The sequence below is a fragment of the Anopheles stephensi genome, chromosome 3 (genome assembly GCF_013141755.1).
Source record: "Anopheles stephensi strain Indian chromosome 3, UCI_ANSTEP_V1.0, whole genome shotgun sequence".
NCBI lineage: Eukaryota > Metazoa > Arthropoda > Insecta > Diptera > Culicidae > Anopheles > Anopheles stephensi.
Window position 1 is genome coordinate 19,873,875 of NC_050203.1, and position 20,444 is coordinate 19,894,318.

At 43.5% G+C, this 20,444-nt stretch overlaps 1 protein-coding gene across 3 annotated transcripts in view; it reads left to right on the forward strand.

Moving 5' to 3' along the window:
- The first annotated feature begins 8,812 nt into the window (after nt 1-8,812).
- The window catches only part of LOC118512751 (protein naked cuticle-like), a 54,944-nt gene continuing 43,312 nt past the window's right edge, over nt 8,813-20,444 (forward strand). Inside the window, exons 1-2 of one of the 3 annotated variants that reach the window (XM_036057638.1) lie at nt 8,813-8,958; nt 10,891-11,126. The gene's annotated coding sequence lies outside the window, so the exon portion shown is untranslated. Of the gene's footprint in view, nt 9,189-9,475; nt 9,493-10,890; nt 11,127-20,444 lie in introns of those variants that run through there. The other 2 variants (XM_036057639.1, XM_036057640.1) reach the window with 2 other exon arrangements.

A 20,444-nucleotide genomic window follows, 5' to 3' on the forward strand; every position in this document is an offset into this window, starting at 1 on the left:
TTACTAGCTTGGAGATTAAGATTCTGAAACATATTCAATGGATATTAAGATTCTGAATACTTGAACGAGCAAGACATTAAAAAAAAAATATAATAATAATGAAACATTTAGCTGGATTTTCTTCTTCGTCTTCTTTTTTGACCTAACGAGGTCATGTCTGTTATTTTTGACTTACTAGACTTATTGTTACCGCTTAATGGGATAGTCAGTCCACACTATGGAGGAACGGCCCAAATCAGACTTGAACGCCGGGACTACTGTGTGAAGAGAAGCACTGCTGTCTCATCTTCCACCGGGCCGCCTCTTGCTGGATCTGAACATCTTATCAATGCCTTGACAACTTGGGTAACTATAGCAACCACCAGTCGATCTAAACTAACAAGCATAATGCCTTGATTCCATGCTACTCATAGACCATGGACTATCGGAATTACAATCATATACAATTTCGTGCCTGACATAAGCAGATGTAAGTACTAAATTTAAAAAATACTGGTCCTTCGTTGTTGGCTCCAAAAAAAGGATGATTTCATTTCAGTAATTCAGTCACTCAACAAACTCCTACTAACACCTCCTAGTCATCCCTTAAACCCTTAACTGCATTGATTTATTTACCATGTAACTCTGTGAACGTACCAACGAAAACCGCAACAATTGTCCTCAACAGCATGTCCTCACTATCGACAGTATCACGTTCAGTTTGATCGGCTTTTTTGAGCTTAAATACAATGATCGGAATGGTTTTTGTGGTTGACGCTTTTTTAGAGCCTTTGCTTTCTTTTATTAAGTAACTAATGATTTGGAAACAATCATGGTCGAATCGATTAAACGCTTATTGGACGGTTGGTACTGTGTCGATAGATTGTAAAAAATTGTACCAAATCTATTAAATGTAACGATTTTTAATCAAAACTAAAAAAAATCTTATTTTTGTCACAACACAATACCAAAAACATCACTCTAAAGCTCACAATCGAACAAAGGGCATAGTCGCAGAATAGAGTAATCTTTCCCGAATTGCACTGCAAATCCTAAAGACTACTCACTCTTTTCCAATGCGCTTTTACTCTTTTCTGTGTGGTATTTCCTGTGAACGAATATCCTTCACCTTCTTCAGGACCCCGCTCGTACCCATTCCGCGTTGGCATTCGGTTCATTTGCTTTAGCCACAGCCCCACCATTCAGGCCAAGCTTCACACCATTTATCACCCGTTTTGCTGCCTCACCGTTTGCCGAAGAGTTTTCGGTGATTATATTCGAGAATTTATTGGCAGGCCTTCCGGAGTTTGGCAGTGCACCGGCAGCTGCCCAAAAACTTTCATCGCACAGACAATGCTCCGCACAATGTAATTGAATGTCGAATCGGAGGCCGGTCGGCCGCTGCACTCGATCGGAATTGCAATCGGGGTAGCGATTTGTATGGCGAGTTCGAATGCGCGGCTCGAGGTGGATGAGTAGGATGCTGAAGCATTAATCTTCGGCCCGGGTTCCCGGTTTTGTGCTGACGGTGGCCGGAATACAGCGCCGCGAACAATTCACCAAATGAAGATCTAATGGTTTGGATGGCGTTCGGCAGGAATGGAAGCTTTTCCAGGTTGGAGTACTTTTTTTGTAAAGCTTTCGGCTGACTGACTTCACTGACACAGGTGGGTAGTCGATGTGCTCGGGCAACAGTTTTGTGTGTGTTGTAGGGTGTAAAAGTTGGGAAAATTATTAGAAAAAAATCCCAACCGAATTATAACATTACAAGTACAATACAAAATTCTGAGAACAGCACAACAAAGCAGATATTTTCACTGAATTTAATTTTCACTGAGCTTTTCCCCAATTAGTTCAAACTATGTACAACTTTCAAGAAGAAAATATAATAAACTAATCATCATAACCTCATTTCATTGGCACAAAAAGATGGTAAAATGGCATTAATTTTTTTTTACTTAAACACGCTCATCCTCATCGATCTAAATAATTACAATGCGTTGGTTACATACCCGTAAATAGGCCAGACTGTAAAAAATCTGGGTTAGTACGAGGAAATGTTTTGCACCGAGCATATACGTGTAAACTGTATCGTAAGCCTTCGTTGCTTGGGGCGCTTTTCAAGGGAACTAATTTTTGCATCATTTTAATTAAATTGTGGCAAGCGTTCGCATTCTCATTACCGGGTTTGGGGGATCACCAGGCGCAGTGATCGAACGGTACGCCTTTTGATGTCCTGTTGTAAATTGAGGTCAAACGAGTTACAACCTATTTTTATCGGTAACTCTGTTTTGAAGTTTCATTGTTTTCACTTTGTAAAACTAGATGGTAATCTGCTGGATAGACATTTTTTAAATTTTATTTATAAGAAATAAATTACAATACGATGCTTGTTGTTTAAAGCGAATGTTTGTTCATACAGTGCGTAGAATAATTATGTGAAGGTTTCGCTTTTTAAAATTTTAATTTAAAAAATGTATTTGCTTAACTCCTATAAAAGCACCCGGAAAAGTTCGTTTTGGGTAAACTTACTCAAACATAAGTTGTATCCATCTTTTACATTTTTATTTTTAAACAAAAATTGTTTTTATAATTATGCCACGCACTGTATTGCTATCAACGATAATTTTGAGCAGCCATTTTTTTATTTTTCTACTAATTACTATAAATTTATTTACACAAACTTCATCATTTCATAAGACAAACGAAACATTGGGAAGAAAATTGCTCTAATGCAAAATGATCGTATGCATTTCACACGAAAAAAAATAGAAGAAGCCCGGTTTGAACCCTAATTAAGCGTCACTAAGCAAACACATCGTGACCGTGTGCTAGCAGTGTTAATCTTCTACCATTTAATCCTCTTTACCGAACGCACTCGATCGTTTGCGTTCGGTGTCATTCAAAACATCGTAATCGTATCAGCGGCTTGGTTGGTTTTCACCAACCATAAGTGGGCACCATTGGTGGGTTTAAGCTACGATGGGAAAGATTCGTGTCTCAATTTTGTGTCTTGCCAACGGTACAAGGTACGATGGAAAAAAGTGTCACAATCCCTGAATTCCTTGATAGGGTCCTGGTGTGAGTGTGGGAATGGTGATTTGAGTTGAAAGCTTTAAGGGATAAAGGTCGTGAATAAAAAAGTCTTCATTTTGACAGTTAGCATTGGATTGCGATTGAAGTAAGATTTTAGAATAGATATTGAAGAATTATTTTTTTAATTAATAAAATAAAAAAGCAATTGATTTACTCTTCTTTTAGTAAGACAATTCATTTTAGTAAGATGATTAATCGTTCTTGCTCAGTCAATCAATAAATTCCAAAAACTTTCAATTACCATTGCCGTTTTATTTACTATTAAATAATTAATTACAACATTTGGATTCATAAGTCATCCTTTAATTTCTTAATTAGACCAAGTTGTACTGAAAATACTAAGCTCCTAAGTATCCATCTGTCATATTCATCCAGCTTTACGTACGAACTGGTTTTTGATATACGCTCTGTTAAAAGTTGCAAAAGTTCAAGATCTTAATGACATCCCTTGATACTCAAGAAACCATAAGAGGTTGTACTAAAATGGAACGATAATCATATTTTATATTTCGATATGCCTATCAACTACGATACCCTTGTTGGGTGTACGAACATAACATTCACCCTAAACTGTACTTCTTTATCGAACTACTGACACAAATTTAAATACCTTGCCTGGGAAAAACCCTCCTACCACCTAGAAGCCCTTACCCCACGGCATACCATAGCGTTACTCATAACAAGGTGAAACTTTATGGTAACTGTGAGGACGCTTTTAATTGCTAAATAATCATCTCAAATTTATCCCGTACATGTGCGCCAGCCAGAGTAGCTCCAAGGGCAATGGAGGACCTGGTTGTGACAGAGTAGCAAGACCAACCAGGGGGTAGGGGTAACACGCTCGTACCGAATGTGTGACCGCACATTCGCTCTGCACATTCTTTAGGTATTAATGTTACAGTAATTTGTTTCCACTTCGCCGGCAACATTGGCGTCACGCTCGAAAGCGATCTAGCGAGCGTGGAGTCGCTGGAAAAGCCTCAGCAAAGCATCACTTTCGCCAAGTGCAAATAAGTGCGTTCCCCGGGATGGGTTTCACCGTGAAGCGACGCCAGCCAGCCACACTGGGCCACCGTACCGTGAAAGGATAATGTAAAGAGCTTGCATAAGGCTCAAGCTGGCAGCGGGTAAGTATGCAAGCATAATTTTCCTTTGCCTAGACAAGGCGACGGCAACGGAAACGCAACGACAGGAAAGCGTCGAGCGCACTTGGCTCCGTACAAGCTGATGGTGGTCCCACCAGCCCCAGTTTTTGGGCTTTGAATTTCGAATGCGAAGAATCCATTCAAGACGGCTCGCATTTTCGCAACAATGTGCAAAACTTTTTGTGTGCAAAAAGCTTTCCTCAGATCGTTTATCGTTCCAAGTCCGGTGGACGGGTGGACGACACTCGACCGACGGTTCCTTTCGGTTCATTTTCAGCAGCTGCTCGTTTCCGGCCAGTCAACCAGCGTTACAACAATGATTGTTCGAGTCGAGAAGATCTTTCTAGCGCTTGGCTACAATTTGCTTCGACCGTCCGGGAGCTTATGGGGCCCATGGGTGCACGACCAATTCGGATGGTTCCAGTGTCGATTATGTGATTCCAAGTACCGGGTGCTCTGCTTAATGCACTCTCGACCATGGGTGTCGAGCATCAAACGGTGCTCTCCCGTTTCTTTCGACTTTCTGTGAAACGGCCGCGAAGGCCTTTTGCGACTGATGTAGCCTGATGTTGAAGATGAAGTGTAAATTCAGGTTCAAAAAGTCAACCAAGGGCTTTCCGCTTTTCTGGGAAGATGTAAAGATGTGGAAGTTATTCTGGGGTAGTTTTGGTTGGTTGGCTAGTTTGGTAGTGTTTCGAACGCATGTAATGAACGGCATTTCTGTTTCAAATATTTCTTTTAATTGACGTGGAGTATAGTGAACTGAAATTCTTGTAAATGGCGAGAAGCTTTTTGCCTCGTGGACATATATTCTAGGAGCAACCAATGTGTTACTGGTACATCTTCAGGTTATGGTACAACCATCAGTAAGAGATATTTTTCTCGAGAGAAAAAAATATTTAGGGTTTAACTCAATAATCGTATAAATATATGTTTCTTTTTCTTATTAAGAAGCAAGGGCTTAAGTTTAAAGAAAAAATAGATTTTAAAAGTGGATTTTTTTTATTCTTAAAGAACGGCCTGGACGTATTGCTTAAAAGTGGATATTTGTCATAAATATAATGTCATTGGAAAGGAATTTATAGAAAAAGTAGAATAAAGGTTTATTTTTTGGTTTAACGGTCATCGTACAGAGCGCAGAACAGTCAGACACTAGTTATAGAAGGATTGCATTAAAAAGAGATTATATCAAAATTTCACTTAGCATCAGATAAAATTTATTGATGGCAAACTCTTCATGGCTTAAGTCGCATTAACTCTAAAGGACACAGTAGGTTCAGCAAGTTACATGGCTTAGATAATGAAATGAAATTTGGTGGTGTTCATCGACAAAATTCAATGTAAAGCCGACTAAACCCAGTAGTCTGCTTTTCTCGTATACGAGAGTCACTGAAAACTCTATTTCTTCTTAGATGAAGTCTTAAAGTTATGTTCGAGCTATTGCTTCAATTCCAGTCACAAGAGATGTTATGGCCATTTTATTGATAATTTTTTCGTGAAGTTAATCTCTCTCTCTATCTGTTTTCTTGGCCTAACGACCTCTAAGGCTATGTGCGATCCGGATGGGATATGAACCCCGGTTCGGTCGTATGAAGACCAGCGCCGCTCTCGCCTAGTGAAGTTAGTGGAATTGATGAATAAGCCAACACGATGTTCCAATTAAATACTATCATGAATATTTCAGTAAAAATCCTGTCAATTCTTAGCAGAAATTCAAACTAAAAAAATATGGAGGATTTATTACTATAATATTTAGTACGGAGCATTTAATGTATCTTCATTAGACGTATTGGTGATGTTTCGAGACGCTTCGAATTCGAATTTCTTGGTATCGTATTAAATATCCTATTAAAATCTTGACACCTTAAATTTACCCAAACATCTCCAATCTCCAAACAATCGGAACCTTAACTACCATCTACCATAAACCAAAGTCTGCAAACACTTAAATCGGCCCGTTAATTCTTACATTGTCTTTGCACTTGCGTACCAGCAAGACCCACTGGCGACGGTACATTCAATTGCAAATAAACCACCGAGCTACAGCATCGCCCTTCTTTTTTTGCAAATCTTTTCCCAGTCGCACCCACTTGCCATCAATCGGACGCACTTTTTGCTGATTTATTTACCGTTTACCACGGTACCCATACGATCGGTACGCGGGAGTTTCGATTTCGAGGTCCCATTCCCGAACTCTCGCAGTGCGAGTGCCAGATAGGGTAATACGGTTTTGTGTTTTTCTTTTCTTTAGTCTTCAAACCAATCTTCGGGCCCGGCTCACTGTACCCACCACGCATCTGCCACAAGATAAGAAAATCGGATTTATTTCTATTTTGGGACTGATCGCCTTCCTACACGCTGCTGCTGCTGCAGCTCTTAAAGACAAACGGTCCCACATGGCCCCCAATCGTATCGGATGTAGAACGGTTGACTTTTTTCCACTGTTGTTTTGTGCTAGTTGTTCTTTAGGTTCGTACGCTTCGGGTGGATCGTTCGTGAGCTGGTGAAAGGGAACGATTCAGTTCAGGAGGCTTGGTTGGTTTTAGTTGATGGGACGTATCCGAGTGATTTAAGGAATGTTTATCTTACTTGCTTCGTTTTTGTCTCAAGAATATTTAATTAAAATGTAAATTTTGTCAATAAACTCAACTTCAGGATTTATTCCCTACCAACTAAAAACAAAAGAAGGACAACATTTAAAGCCTTGAAAGGAAGCACTACCCAACCGTTGGCTCGTAAAAACATGTGGCACAAACATGTGTTAAGCAGCTTGTAACTTCAAACCGAACTTAAATAGTGGTGTGAAACGTAAACCAAACCAGAAAATAAAACCGAACAATCAGACGACACACACAGGCACACAAGAAACACCCTCCGGTGGGCGTACAATTTCTTCCGATTTGTCCACGGCAGAAACCAAACGCGAACGCGGACATAACCTTCGCACGCTCGAACCACGCCGGGAACAAGCGCTACAAAAATCAGACAACAACCACTCACCCTCAGAACCACCCACTTGACATCCCACCTCCCCCCGCTACTGCAGGTCTTAGCGGAGCGACCAAATCGCTAAATATTTAATGCTGCCAGCAACAAACGGCAACATAAGCGCTGTATATGTGCGGCCACCACACAAAGCCTCCGAGCGCTGCAGACACACTTACGTGTGAGCGAATTTTTCCTACGGGGGCGATACGACAAAAACCGCCTACACCTTGGCAAGTTTTGTGTCGTGTGTTGGTGACCCACCGGGGCGCAGCATAAGGTAACGATGGTGGTGGTGGACGCGGGTACGTCGAGGCGAACCGGTCGGGGTGTCAATTATGCTTTCGACGCTGTGCACCTTTCCAGGCCTGGCCTGGCCCGGCCCGGCCAGCCAGAGCACGCAACATGGGAGAGCATTTCTTTTTTGCTGGTGGGCTGGAGCCAGCAGCATAGATGATGCGCCTGTGAGGAATCTCACCGAGGGATGCTGCCGAGAGATAAAGCAGCATATCTCTCTCTCTCTCTCTCTCTCGCGGGCTCTCTTGCTCACCGGGTGTTTGGATCAGCTTTCTTCGTTCTCTTGCTCTCTTGTGTTTGCAAATGCACTATGGGTACTGCTGCAACATTAGAAGCATGTTTTTTATGAGTGAACTCAATTTAGTATCATAATTTTGTTTTAATTAAATAGTTCACCATTAATTATTTTTATTATTATTTTTATTATTAATTTTGTTATTATTATTTCTTATTGTTTTTTGCTTGTTTTCAATCCCATTTATCAGCTATTTCTCATTGTTGTCTGTAGGTTTTGCTGTGTGTTCAATTGACTCCTATCATTTTTTTTATTTTATCATTTTTATAATAAATAACCATATTTTATGCTACACATAGATGATCTAGTTGAATTCTTTTAAAGCTTGTTTGTTTTCAGAGTATGAGTTTAATAAATTTCTGAATAAATTTCTTTACAAAAAAAGGAATATCTTTCTTTTATGATTTTACTCTACACATCGGGCCATTGCATAAATATTTTTAACATTTTTTTGATTTTTTTCTATGTTCGTTCTACTTTTACAACGATGGAAAAAATCAATCAAAAGACAATTTTATTTCACTAATTGACATTCTGATAAAAACTTAACCAAAACACAAACAATGACACAATCAAAACTGTTTTTCTTAATTATTGTTTTGAGTATTTTATCTTTGAAACTAAAACACAAGCCCGGATGTTACAAAAGTTGATTTCAATATTTCACAAGTTTTTTTCATTTTTTTCAACTTTATATTTGTACACTATTATGTAGAGATTTCTGTTTAAAAATAGAATTGCTAAATAAAGTAAAATTGCTTCTGATAATGATGTAAAAATAGCTTAAGATTTGTTTTATCTTGTTTCAAAAAGGTACATTAGGTTGGACTTATTGTTTTGTTTATTGTTGTATTATTGTTTAAAATTTTAAAACTACAATTTTAATATATCATTTCATTTAACCATTTCTACACTACCGTTTCATAGTCACCCTGGCAGAGCTCACGAGAGAGCCGAGATTTCTCCCACAACCCAGCGCAAAACCCACCCGCAAGAGATGACGAAACAGAGAGCGAGAGAGAGAGAGAGAGCAACGCCAGCCAGCCAAAGGTGACGGTGGCGTGGCTCACCGCTTCGATCCGACTCAGTGAGTGAGTTTTCGTCCTGTCCGTTGGTTCGATTTGTGTATCGCTGCGTTGGAGGATTTGCCTTCTGGCTGCTGTAAGAATATTAAACCATCCCCTTTGGTTTCCTTTCCCATCTCCACCCTCTGTGTGTTCGGGTGGATACACCCTTTTCCTGCCATCGTGCACCGTGACACGCCATACAAACAATTCGTTCCACGTTCCATACGCCATTTAAGTGAATTTCGCTGTACAACGCACTGTGACAGATTTATGTTCCAGCATCCCTTCCAAAGTGTTTGTGTGTGTGTGCCTGCGTTTGAGTGTGTGTGTTTGTGTGTTGTGAAACAAAAGAAGAAGCGTTCGAAATGGGTTCGGTTTGTTTAAAGACGCATAAAAATTCAAACACACAGAACAACATTCGCCAAAGGGTGTTCCGACGGGGTCGGAAGAAACGGCAGGCGGGTGTGTGGAACACACAAAAGAAAGGGCCCGTTTAAATGCCGTTCGTGAAGGACCCGACGAAGGGTGTGTGGTTGGTTGAGGGTTGCAGAAACCAATCTTACGGTGATCGGCGTAGTTTCTTCTGCCGAGAGCCATCTTGCCAACCGTGGTTGTGTGTGAAGATGCTGTATGTGTGCTATCCAGATCTCTGTGCTTGTGTGGTTGTGTGCGTCTGTTTATGTGTCGCAGTTGTGTGTAAATAAAACGGAATGTGCCACAAAGCAGAATAGCCATCGAAGACGGGACGGGGACACAAAACAAAGAAGACTAGCCAAATAGCATAACAACCGATTGCTGGATAAAGCAAAGCAAAAGCAAAACATGATAAAACATGGCCATTCCATGTTCTTTGCATGTTCAGCTTAATCGATTACGATATTTCTTACGATTACGATTATTCTTCACCTTAAGAAAAAAAAGGCCAAAGTTGTTCCTCTTCAAAAAAAAATCGTCCCGGGTTTTGTTCGACGAATCACAAACAAGTTTCTAACCACCGAGAAGCAATCAGCGGTTGGATAATATCCAGCGGTCTGCGTATATGCATCCCCGTGCCTTTCCAGTGCCATTGACCGATGGACCGCGCTGATCAGCGCTGAGTTGCGTGCCCGTTGCGTCTTCCGCACGGGGTAAATAAACTCAATTGAGCGCCTGGCACTGCCCAAGACCGTTGAAGTTCGTCCATCGTGTCGCTCAAGATCGCTGAACCGTTCCCGCAACAGCGCAAGGTTGAAGATGAAGAAAATCGGAAAACTCTGCCCAGGCTCCCCTGTACATGGTGGGGTGACTCCCTATTTAATTGGATGTATTAATGTCAATAGAGAAAATTGAGTAGATTGCGGATCTCTAGGCAAACGAGCCGTGGCCAGTGTGCATGTGTATGTTAATGTGTGTGTGTGTGTGTGTATATCCGTATCAACTGTTAGTGTCCCCATCCCCATTCCGGGCTAACGGTTTCCCTCCCCCAGATGCATCCCGATAAGTGCCTCCGGGGTGGGCAATCGGTGTCGGTAGCAGTTGGACTGGTTCTGTCAGTTCGCTCGCCAAACATGTCCATAAACATAAGCAGAAGAAAGCAGGCCGAGAACGAACTAGGAAATAACTGTGAAGCCGGAATGCTGCAACGCTCCTAAAGACGAAGTACGATTAGGCGAAGAAAGTCTGCTGCTTAATCAGCATCCCTTCACGGTTGTTGGCAGTGACGCAGCGCATAGCCACACAGCGCGCTGTTCGCGACAGGCGCACAAGCGATAACGTGGTGACGATGATGAAGGGAATGCATTTCTCTATCCACGGGCAACTTAAAAGGGGGAACAAAACGGACACATTGAACAACGTAATAACTGTGGACGAAGCTTGAAAATACGCAGTTAAGTAGGCTGGATCCTGGATGCGCGTTCTGGAGATTCTAAGGGTGGATTAGTTGCGCCCATGTGTCCGAGACCAAGATTCTCGGAAGGACTTTCGAAGCCGATCATGAAGTGCTTAAAATATTAAATATTTCATTTATTTTTCATTAAATTCACAGCTTAAGAAAATAGAACTTCAAAGTGAGTGTGCGAGTGTGTTATAGTGCGTGTGAGTCCCGAACAAAAAGGGCAGAATAAATAACCGGGTGAACGGTAATAAAACTTCAAACGTGTTTTTCCAAGCAGCTCTCTGTGGTGGAGATTTTTTGACCTCCAAAGTCCGATATCTTATCGGTAGCATCTTTCGAATAAGGCAGCAGCAGAAGAATCATCCGTATCCAACCACCGTACGAAGGTAAGTTGAAAGGATAAGCGCTAAAAGGCGTCTCTCTTCTTCCTGCGCTTTTCAGGTTGAGATTTCTGCTACAAGAGTCCCCGTGTTTCGATGGTGGCTGATTTAGTGGCCGATTGTCACCGTGAACAGACATTTTAACCCGAAGGAACTTCGAGCCAGCCTCCGGCAAGAAGCCTACCGTTCCCTTTCGAATCTGTGCTCTGTGTTGGAGGTTGTTAATAAATATAAAACAGGACCGTAAAATGTTTTTACGCTCGCGGGCCCACATCTCCATCCTACGCCCAGGCACACGATGCCGTTGGTGGTTGGAGAAATGTCGATGCATGAAAAGGCCCCGTTTTATATCTTAACACCTACTTGCCAGGAAAGATTCTCCACTCAAAACACCCGAATTAATCGGTGGCTAATTTTATGGGCCCTGTTGCGGTGTGCCCATAAATCCCGATCACCGTTGACGCGCGACGGAGCAGGGTTATGAAGCCGAAGAACTGCAGCTCATGTCCCCATTTAAACCTCCAGGAACGAACTTTAAGGTCTCGCTGTTTTCAAATGTCACGGTGCTGTTGGCGTTGGCCGTCGGATTGGCTACATTGCGAGCCGCGGAACAGAAACCAGTCCACCAACTGGTCCATATTTGGGCAACCGACCTTCCAACCGGCCTGAACCAGTCCTCTGATCCTGATCTTGTCACCAAACAGGTCACAAATCCAAACACGACCGTCCTCCGTTCGCCCGTTCTAGTTAACAGTCAATATTTGTGGTGCCACCGGTAAACATGATGAATAGTTAATCGGATGCAGAATCTTTAATCAAAAAGTCGTTTCCGACCGAGAAACGCAGAACTTGCCCACGGGCAAAACTCTCGTCCAAACAACACTCGTCCAAGAATCGAACTCCCGAGAAGAATCCCCTCAATCTCCAGTCCGGTTGTTTCCGGAGTTTCCGATCAAGATTAGAATCTTTTGCGCTGACTTCCATGCTCAAGTGGACGCTCTCTCCAATCCGGCCAAAGTGTTGCATCGATTTCGGAACACCAAAGGACCAGGGGATCAATATTTCGTTTTTCAATTTCGTCCGTCTTGTCGGAAAGTTTGAGGGGCCCAAAGTGTGCGTTCAGCTCGCCTCTGCTTGACAGGAAAAGATTGTCCTGCACGTCTCGAGGGAAGCGAAAGGAAGCAATAAATCTGATTAGCTTTTGGAATCGAGTCACTTGAAGGAAAAAAAATCCTAAGGGGACTTTCACGGCAAAACCCTTTTCCGGTCCGGGATGGTGCTTATGAGCCTTCCGAGCGAAGAAGTGGCAAGAGTGTGGGGCAGATCCTTTTCGCTCTTCCGGGTTGCCCCGTTTCTGGAATAGCTTCTGAATAGCTGTGAAGCTACTTCGGAAAGACATCGGGGAAAAAGGGAGCTGCAATACGGGTGGGAAAATGCTATCGATTGTACACTTCTGATAAGACGCACTGAATGTATCGAAGTAGTACCGTAGCCATACTCGCACGCCAGTATGGTGGCCATTGTCCATAAAATCGATTCGAACGTGAGTGTACACGCTGCACTGAAGAGGTCCGCTTGTCGTTGATAGGAAAACTATCTCCGGAGACTTGTGTTTCGGACACGAGAAAATCCCGGGCACGAGAGCACTTCCAATCGGGACATTAAGTGTAGTTTATCTTTTCGCACACACGTCCTCCTTTCGGAAGCAATCCTTTTTGCTGTGTTCAGCTGTGAACCAAACCATCGTCTTGTGGAGAAACATTGTGGCAGATGGTGAGAAATCTGATCTGACACTCTATATTCTAGAACACGAACACCAGCCAGCCTCTCGGCACTCAGAATGACAAATAGACAGCAGGCACATCCTTGCCTCGAATCGCCTGTAGAAAGATTGCCAATGTGACCTTGCGCGGTAAGTGGCAACGGGGTCGACAGAGCAGAGTGACGGGAGAAATTAATCTTCGGCAAGCTATCGAAGCCGGCTTTGACTGACAGGCTCCGGACGGTTTAGGGGACGGTTCCGAGAAACACCAAAATACGGATAAGATTAAAAATCAAACAAACTGTGTTCAAACGGAGAGAACACAAACATTCTGAATGCCACACACACTTCAAGGATCGCCTAGTTTCTTTAGAAACCCTCTAGCTGTACGAAAAAAAAATTATCTCAGCTCGATTCGCTCGATGCGTTTTTAATATTTCACCAGACACACTCACACACCGAAAAGCGCTAACTTCAACTCCAAAGTTCAGCAGCTATTCTGAAAGTTTGCCCTTTGCGCTATCTTTCCCTATCGCGTTTGTGATATTTGCTTTAGCCTAGGAGGAATTTTCCGTTTTCCTTCTTGTTTGTTTGTGTAGCAGCCGTATCGGGCAAAAAAAAAACGGTTCAACCGGAAAAAAGAAACCCCCGTCTAGCTAAATTCGTTCAATTTTTTATCTGAGGCTTTCTGGCGCCCACTGGGATTTTTCGAGCTGGGCATGTTATTGCTTGTTTAAATTCTATAGGCTAAAAACTTTGGGCCCTTTAAAAAAACACACTCACACACACACAAACCTCCGGAGAATGGTTGTAAAAGGTTAGCGTTGGTAGGTACGGAGCTTTCGTTGAAGCCGGCTGAAACTTTCCAGCTTGGAACAGTGAGCGTGTGTTATCTTCATTTAATCTCAGTTAAAGAATGGGGCCGCTCATAGTACGTACCGAGGCCGTTAGAATTACTGTGCCAAAGTTAATTTAAAATCCATTTGGAAGATTATAAAATAAAGCTTAAGCTTCGCATGCCCGATTGATCCTGGCCATCCATTTTTCGCAGGAAAACCCGGCTAAGCTTCGCCTGCCGGCAACTTCCATCATTTTCCGTCACGCTCTCGCCAGTCGCCGGGAGGATTAGCAACAATTTTAAAACTGCCCCCCGCCAAAATTATTCTCATCCTCGCCGGGAAAACTCTCCCACCACGCAGAAGAGGAAAAATTACCATGATATTAATGCGTGTGGCAAGATGCCACATAAAACCGCACAGCTTATCATGTCGCCCGGCTGGGTCTCGCTCCACCATTAGCATATGTTCTGCGCATCAATGAAGCACAATAAGTCATCCTTTACTGTGTGTGCTCGTCTTTCGGCGGATGAAAGTTGGGACGAAGATTTTTCACGAGTCTTTTCTTTTTTGTCAGGGTTTTTTACTCGGGTCCTTCGTGGATAGTAATGACGCTTAAGACGACGACCCGGTTGGTGTGCTGGGAAAGTTAAGTTAAGCTATGGCCGTCTTCCCAGTCACTGGTGATGGTGGTGTAAGATCTGACAAATCTTTTTATCGTCCTTGAAGCCGGCCGTTGGTGGCCGGTACGCCATTTTGGTCTTCAGCACCGAGCAGTTTCACTCCGGCAGTCAGTCTTTAAGCTTGCGATGCGGAGAGTTTTTTTTCTTACGCCGTTGAGCCTGAGGCAAACTTTGTCCTGTCCTACCTTCCGATTTCATTTATACTCCACCATCACCGGAAGCTCACTCTCGCTCGCTTAGTCTCACTCGGTTGTTGAAGTATCTGAACGCCAGAATCTTCGCTCTTCGCCCTCCATTTTTATCCCACATCCCAGACGTTGGTTTTTGATTCACTGTCGGCTTTCTCGTTCGTGCCCGTGGCCATCACTGCTGCCACTGTGGCAGAAGCTTGGTTTGGCTCTTTGCGATTACTTTGATCTGACCGGTCTTAAACTTCTGCTCGTTCCATCCCTTCAGGCACACTGGCTGGGCGATTGACGCTCTCAACGAAGTTTGCCTCTGCAGAAGATATTGTCATGGTGGGCTGGAACATTTTTTCTTTGTTTGGATGGCTTTTCTCTTACTTCAAGTGCTCCGAAATTTGCTCCAGCTATGTTGGCTGTTAATTCAGCCATTTTTTGCTGGCCAGAACTCTCGCGCGGCTTTTGTTGGTTTGGGCGGGAACTCTAAAATTTTCGCCCCCGGAACACGTACGAGTGCACACTAAAAAGTTTAAGCCTTTTTTTCCTTTGACATGGTTTGATGTTGACAAAAGTGGGCCAAAAAACCATCCCACTGGCTTGGCGAAACAAGCGCATCGAAAGCTTGAGCTGCGGTGAAACTGTGAAGTGATACTTTAATTCCTCAAATTTCTCTCGAGCAGCAAACCCTGTCGGTTTATTGCATACTCTTAGGCGTTTGAAATTTTACTCGCCTTACCGTGAGAGGCCTAGAGTAGGCGTTGAGAGATTCGACCTAATCGAAATCGATAAATCGCTCGTGATGTTGTTCATCATCCCTAGGCATCGGGTGTTATCTTGGAAAATATTTTCAATCGTCTTCAGCACCACTCGCCCCATCACGCATAAATATTGTGATAACTGGCCAAGAATTGGGGGGGGGGGGGAGGGCTATTGTTTACACTCCTCTCCCCGGGTTATCGAAGCCAGATATCGAATGTCGCCAGAGTGAACTCTCTACCTTCGAGTCCATTCGGCCGGGGGTGCATACTAAATGAGTTGCTCAAGAGTGCTCCATCAAAAGGAAAAACGATCCCATCCTAGCCGGGCGTTAGGATGAAGTTTTCTCCCCACCGCTGTGTTGCCCCGCTTTACACCCATCCCAAACCTCACTCTCAGCCAAAGAAATGGAAGTGACAGATCATTTATTAAAATTCTACCATTAATTTCTTCCCCAGGTAAGGACGACTGCTTTCTTTTCGGACTGTGTGCCATCTCTGGTTGGGTGGCCGTACCTTTACTTCATTAGTGGAGTTTCCACCAACCGTGGCAAGATAAGAAACCCATCATCATCATCATCAACAGCATCCTTTTACTGCCTGTGTCCTAGACACTCGCGAAGAAGTAAAAGGTAGGAACAGGACGCCTTTGAAGTGAACAATAAATTTATTCACCTCTTCTATTAATCACCATTCGGTGTGGTGAACTTTACGCTGCTGCTGCTGATGCTGCTGGTCATGGTGGATGCGATTCGCAATCGCTTGCCAACAGGGGAAAATTTTATCAGATGAACTGCAGACGTCCCTGCTAGCCTGTGAAAGCGTGGCACCATTATTGGCAAGACCTTGTGGTGGTCTATATATATACTATCATTAAAAGCACTATCCTCCATGCTGTCGATGGGCGGAATTCATTACTTACGTAATGTGCCGGAACCGGCTCGAAAGTTTGGTGCTCCATTAAACGGGTCAATAGAAGAATTTTTACCAAGCACTGAACATCCTTTTCCGGAACGATGCCAGTTTGCCATTTCGTTTTGCTTTTTTGTGTGTGGGTGTGTGTGTGGGTTGGAACCCCAAATAGTATGGCTTCCCATATGACTTGGGACAATCATGTATGTGCCATCCGGTACGATCGTACTTGCAAATGGGTTACGCTCTAAATCACTTTAACCGACTTTCTCGTCCGGTCGGAGGCTTACGACGGTAGCTGCGTGGGTCTTTGTGTCTTTATCGCAGCCATCTTTACCAAGGCGATATCGTACGTGACCATGATTGTGCATCGTTCAAGATGCACAGTCACGCTGCGCATGGCGTCAAGGATGCTAACTGACACTTCTTAACGGCTCTTGTTAGCATGCATACGTGGGGGTGAAACTGGTCGGAAGCCGCCAGGATAATGGTCAATGGATGAGGTGGATGTGTGTTACATTAGCGCTCGGTGGAAGCATTGAGGCGGTAGGAATCTGGAAGGACAAAGACACCCTAAAAGCTTCAATGGAGCGTACACACTTAGGGGCGGAACTTGATGCTAACGAAATGGTATCTCCACTTCCTGGGCACCAAGAGCTTCGGTCGGTATGTGATGCAAGACTTGTTCTTGGAGAAAAACCTCCACCCCCTTACCAAGTATGCATTCCCTTGTCGAAGGCGAGATGTTTCCCGGTAAGTACGTCGGTATTTTTGTCGGGGAGAAAAACGATCTAAAATGCCAAAACAGACAACACTGGATGGTTGTTGCAAAAACTAACAAGCTTTTTGGGAGCCGAGTCTCCAAACTCGTTGGCTGTTGGTTCTGCGAGTTCTGAGGTCGCCACAAAAAAAAACAGAGCTCAGTAAAGAACCAATACTCATCTGCAAGCATCCGGTAACACCGGTTGGTGTTACCTTGTTTTTTTTTCGATCTTCAACTTCGTCACGGGACCAGACCGACGGACATGTTCTCTCCATTTGGTACGGGCAACGCTTCGATACGCACGAAAAGTCCTTTCTTCTTGACGACTACGACTACGACGTCGTCGGCGTCGACAACAACACCGGTGACCGAGATGGTGAAAAACTAAGAACACATACACACACTCACATATGAGTTTCCATTTCATTCTCAGCCGCAATGGGAGCGTTTTTCCTCTAGCGGATGTTGTTCATTTCGATCCATTTCATCACGTGGTCATTCCAACCCGGTGTGGCGCTTTATCAGGGAAAGCTCCTTGGAGCCAGACGAACAGCACCAGAATGTTTATCGGGTTCTTTGGCACTATACCGAGCAGAGCAGAGCAGCAAAAAGCATCCCGGCCAACTAAAATTGATGCTCGCTAAAGTTGCACATGCATGGAAGAAATTGATTTTTTGCTTCGTCTTTCTCGACAAAAAAAACAGGGCTCCTTCATTGTGGCTCTGGTCTGGCTCTGTGGTCCGCTCGTTCAAAGCCCAACTTTTGTGGTTGATGCCGGCTTGCACGTACCGCTGCCGGTGACAAGCGAACCGATAAGCAATGCCCCGGAACACTTAACTTGGGGAGCTCAGCGAAGGAACCGATGAAAATGGGATGAAAATAGGTTGTGCTGTGTGCCGGAACCGGAGCACACACACACGCACGCACGTACATTAGTATAATAACGATTACGTTATTAATGATGATAAATTATCTAATTTTCCACTGGGACATAATTTATGCTCGCCTCGGTCAGGTTGCCAATGAGCGAACCGTTCGGTCCGTTTTTCTTTTGCCTGTTGTGCCCTATGTGTATGTGCTGTGCTAGGTATTAGGGAGCTTCTCGCTTTAAATTTGAAGCGTCTTTAAGCGACTGCTTGCCTTGCCTTTTTGTGCTGATGTGCCGTTTGAAGTTATGGGCTGGTCGGTCGGTGTGGTCAACACGGTACGCAGGTCAACCATCTTTAGAAGATTGATTTTGATTATAGTTTTTTTTCTTTTTCGTTCGAAAGAGTATCTACGACCCTTTTTCCGAGAATAAATTCCAAACGCATGGGAGAGAAATTGTTTTTTGATAAGAGATTTAAGGTTTTGGTTACCTTCTTTGACTGGTTTTTCTAGTAGCTTATACAATACTTTCAGGGTTTTAATGTTATACAAACTTTTTTTTGTATTAAAGGTACTTCTATCGTCTACTTATTACGATCAAATGGCGCAGTCAGTTAGAGTGTAGATCATAAATATATAAAAGTCTAAAATTTGTGTCTAAAAAATCGAAAAATAACCCAGAAAAAGATTTAAAAAAGGACTTTCATTCGATGAAGGATGAATTGAAAATAAAATTCTCACAACTTTATTCAAAACATTTCAATATACTGATGCAAAAAGAAATAAAGAAAACCCGATAGATTTATAATAAATCACAAGCGATTACGATAAATTTTAAAAAGGCATCTCACCACTTATCAAATGTAGTACAATAAATTCACCCACGGTCCGTTATGCTTTCACTTTGCTCGCCGATCTTTCCTTCTGCACCACCCCCCCCCCCCCCCCTACTCTCATGGCGGGTAGGAGGAAAAATCAGTCAACTTTGTTGACTCCAACACATCATCATAAATTAAATTGCTTTCCGCAAGCACATCCTCATAAATTAAAACATTAAAACATGATTGCGCCTATATTTACGACGAACCGCCCCAGGCAACCGGCGGGCACAGTTCCAACTGCCATCGACCGGGAATGGTATTTCGATCGTGATAAATTGATCATTGACTACCCACACACACACACACACACACAACCCTTGGTAGGAAAAAAGAGAGTGTGGATCAAAATTCGCCACTCAGTCGGGTCCGATCCTTACCACTTCCGGCCAAGGAGCAAACAGCAAGTGGCGCATGAAAAATGGTTCATCTGTGAGCAATAATCCAGCTCGATAGGGAACGGATAATTCGATTGAGCCTGCCCGGGCTCGCAACCGGCACTGGCAATTGACGTCAGCAAGAACCAAGCGCTTACAGAAAAAAAAGCACCGCGAAAAATGGGTAACGGTCACAATTTGTTTCAGATAGTACCCGGAGAGAGAAAATTAAATTACATAAAAATATATTTTTTTCGGTTCGCTCCCGAGACCGCATCAGAAGATGTGAGTGATTGATTTTGGGAATAAATTGTAGCCCACCGGTGCCGAGCACCGTGCGGTCTAAATCCGTCAAAATCCTTTCCGTTGAGCAACTGCACCTACATCGAAATTTATTCCCATGGGGCCTGCTGCTGGTTGCTGCTGCTTTGCGGTTGCGAGCGGATGGTATATAAATAATAAAAATCTAATAATTATTCAAAAATTAAAATCACCCCTAGTGCTGGCCACGTTTACGTACCGCCATCTCACGTCCTCACTGCTAAACGGCAAAGAAAAGGGTATCGCATTACGTGACACCCGGTTAGGGCACGTTGCCAAATTGAAAAAGCGGCTCATTGTCGTGTCGCATCCCGATTATTATTACGACGACAGACGCCCCGAAATTCAATTTTCCAATCACCAGGGAGTCGCGGTTTTTATTTAAATGAGGGAGAAGAATAAGCAGTAGCTTCCACCAACTAGGACTAGGAATTCATCGGATGAATCATCATCGGTATTTGGGCGTGTGGACACGTGTATCGTGCGCCCCATTTTTAATAGCTGGACGTCAAACAACGGAAGCGAACGTTTTGCTCCAAAGTGTTCAAAAAATCAAAATTTCATTCCCAGGGCCTGTCAGTCTGCCGACCGAAAGGAAACGTATCCATTACACGCCGTCTGAAGGGAAAGGAAGTACGAGAGAGGGAGAGAGTGCGCGGTTTGCCAAACCCCTTTAATAACGCTCGTGTCATTCTGGCTAGCGGCCTAACTTGTACCCTTGTTTGGTGAAACTACCCAACGGCAGCTGTCTTGTGTGGCGATGAAGCGCGAAACTATTTTCCCGATTTTTTGAACCGGGTCCCAATCGGGTGGAAAAAGAGGAAAAGGTTTGAACGGCATCTGTCGCCCCCGGGGGAAAGAAACGGTGCATAGAGGCGGTGGACCAGTAATGCAGGAAAGTCAATATTAATATTAAAATAAATTTACTGCACGCGAATCCAACCTCTCACTCTCCTGGGGAGTCGAGGTAGAGTAGTTGCCGCTATAG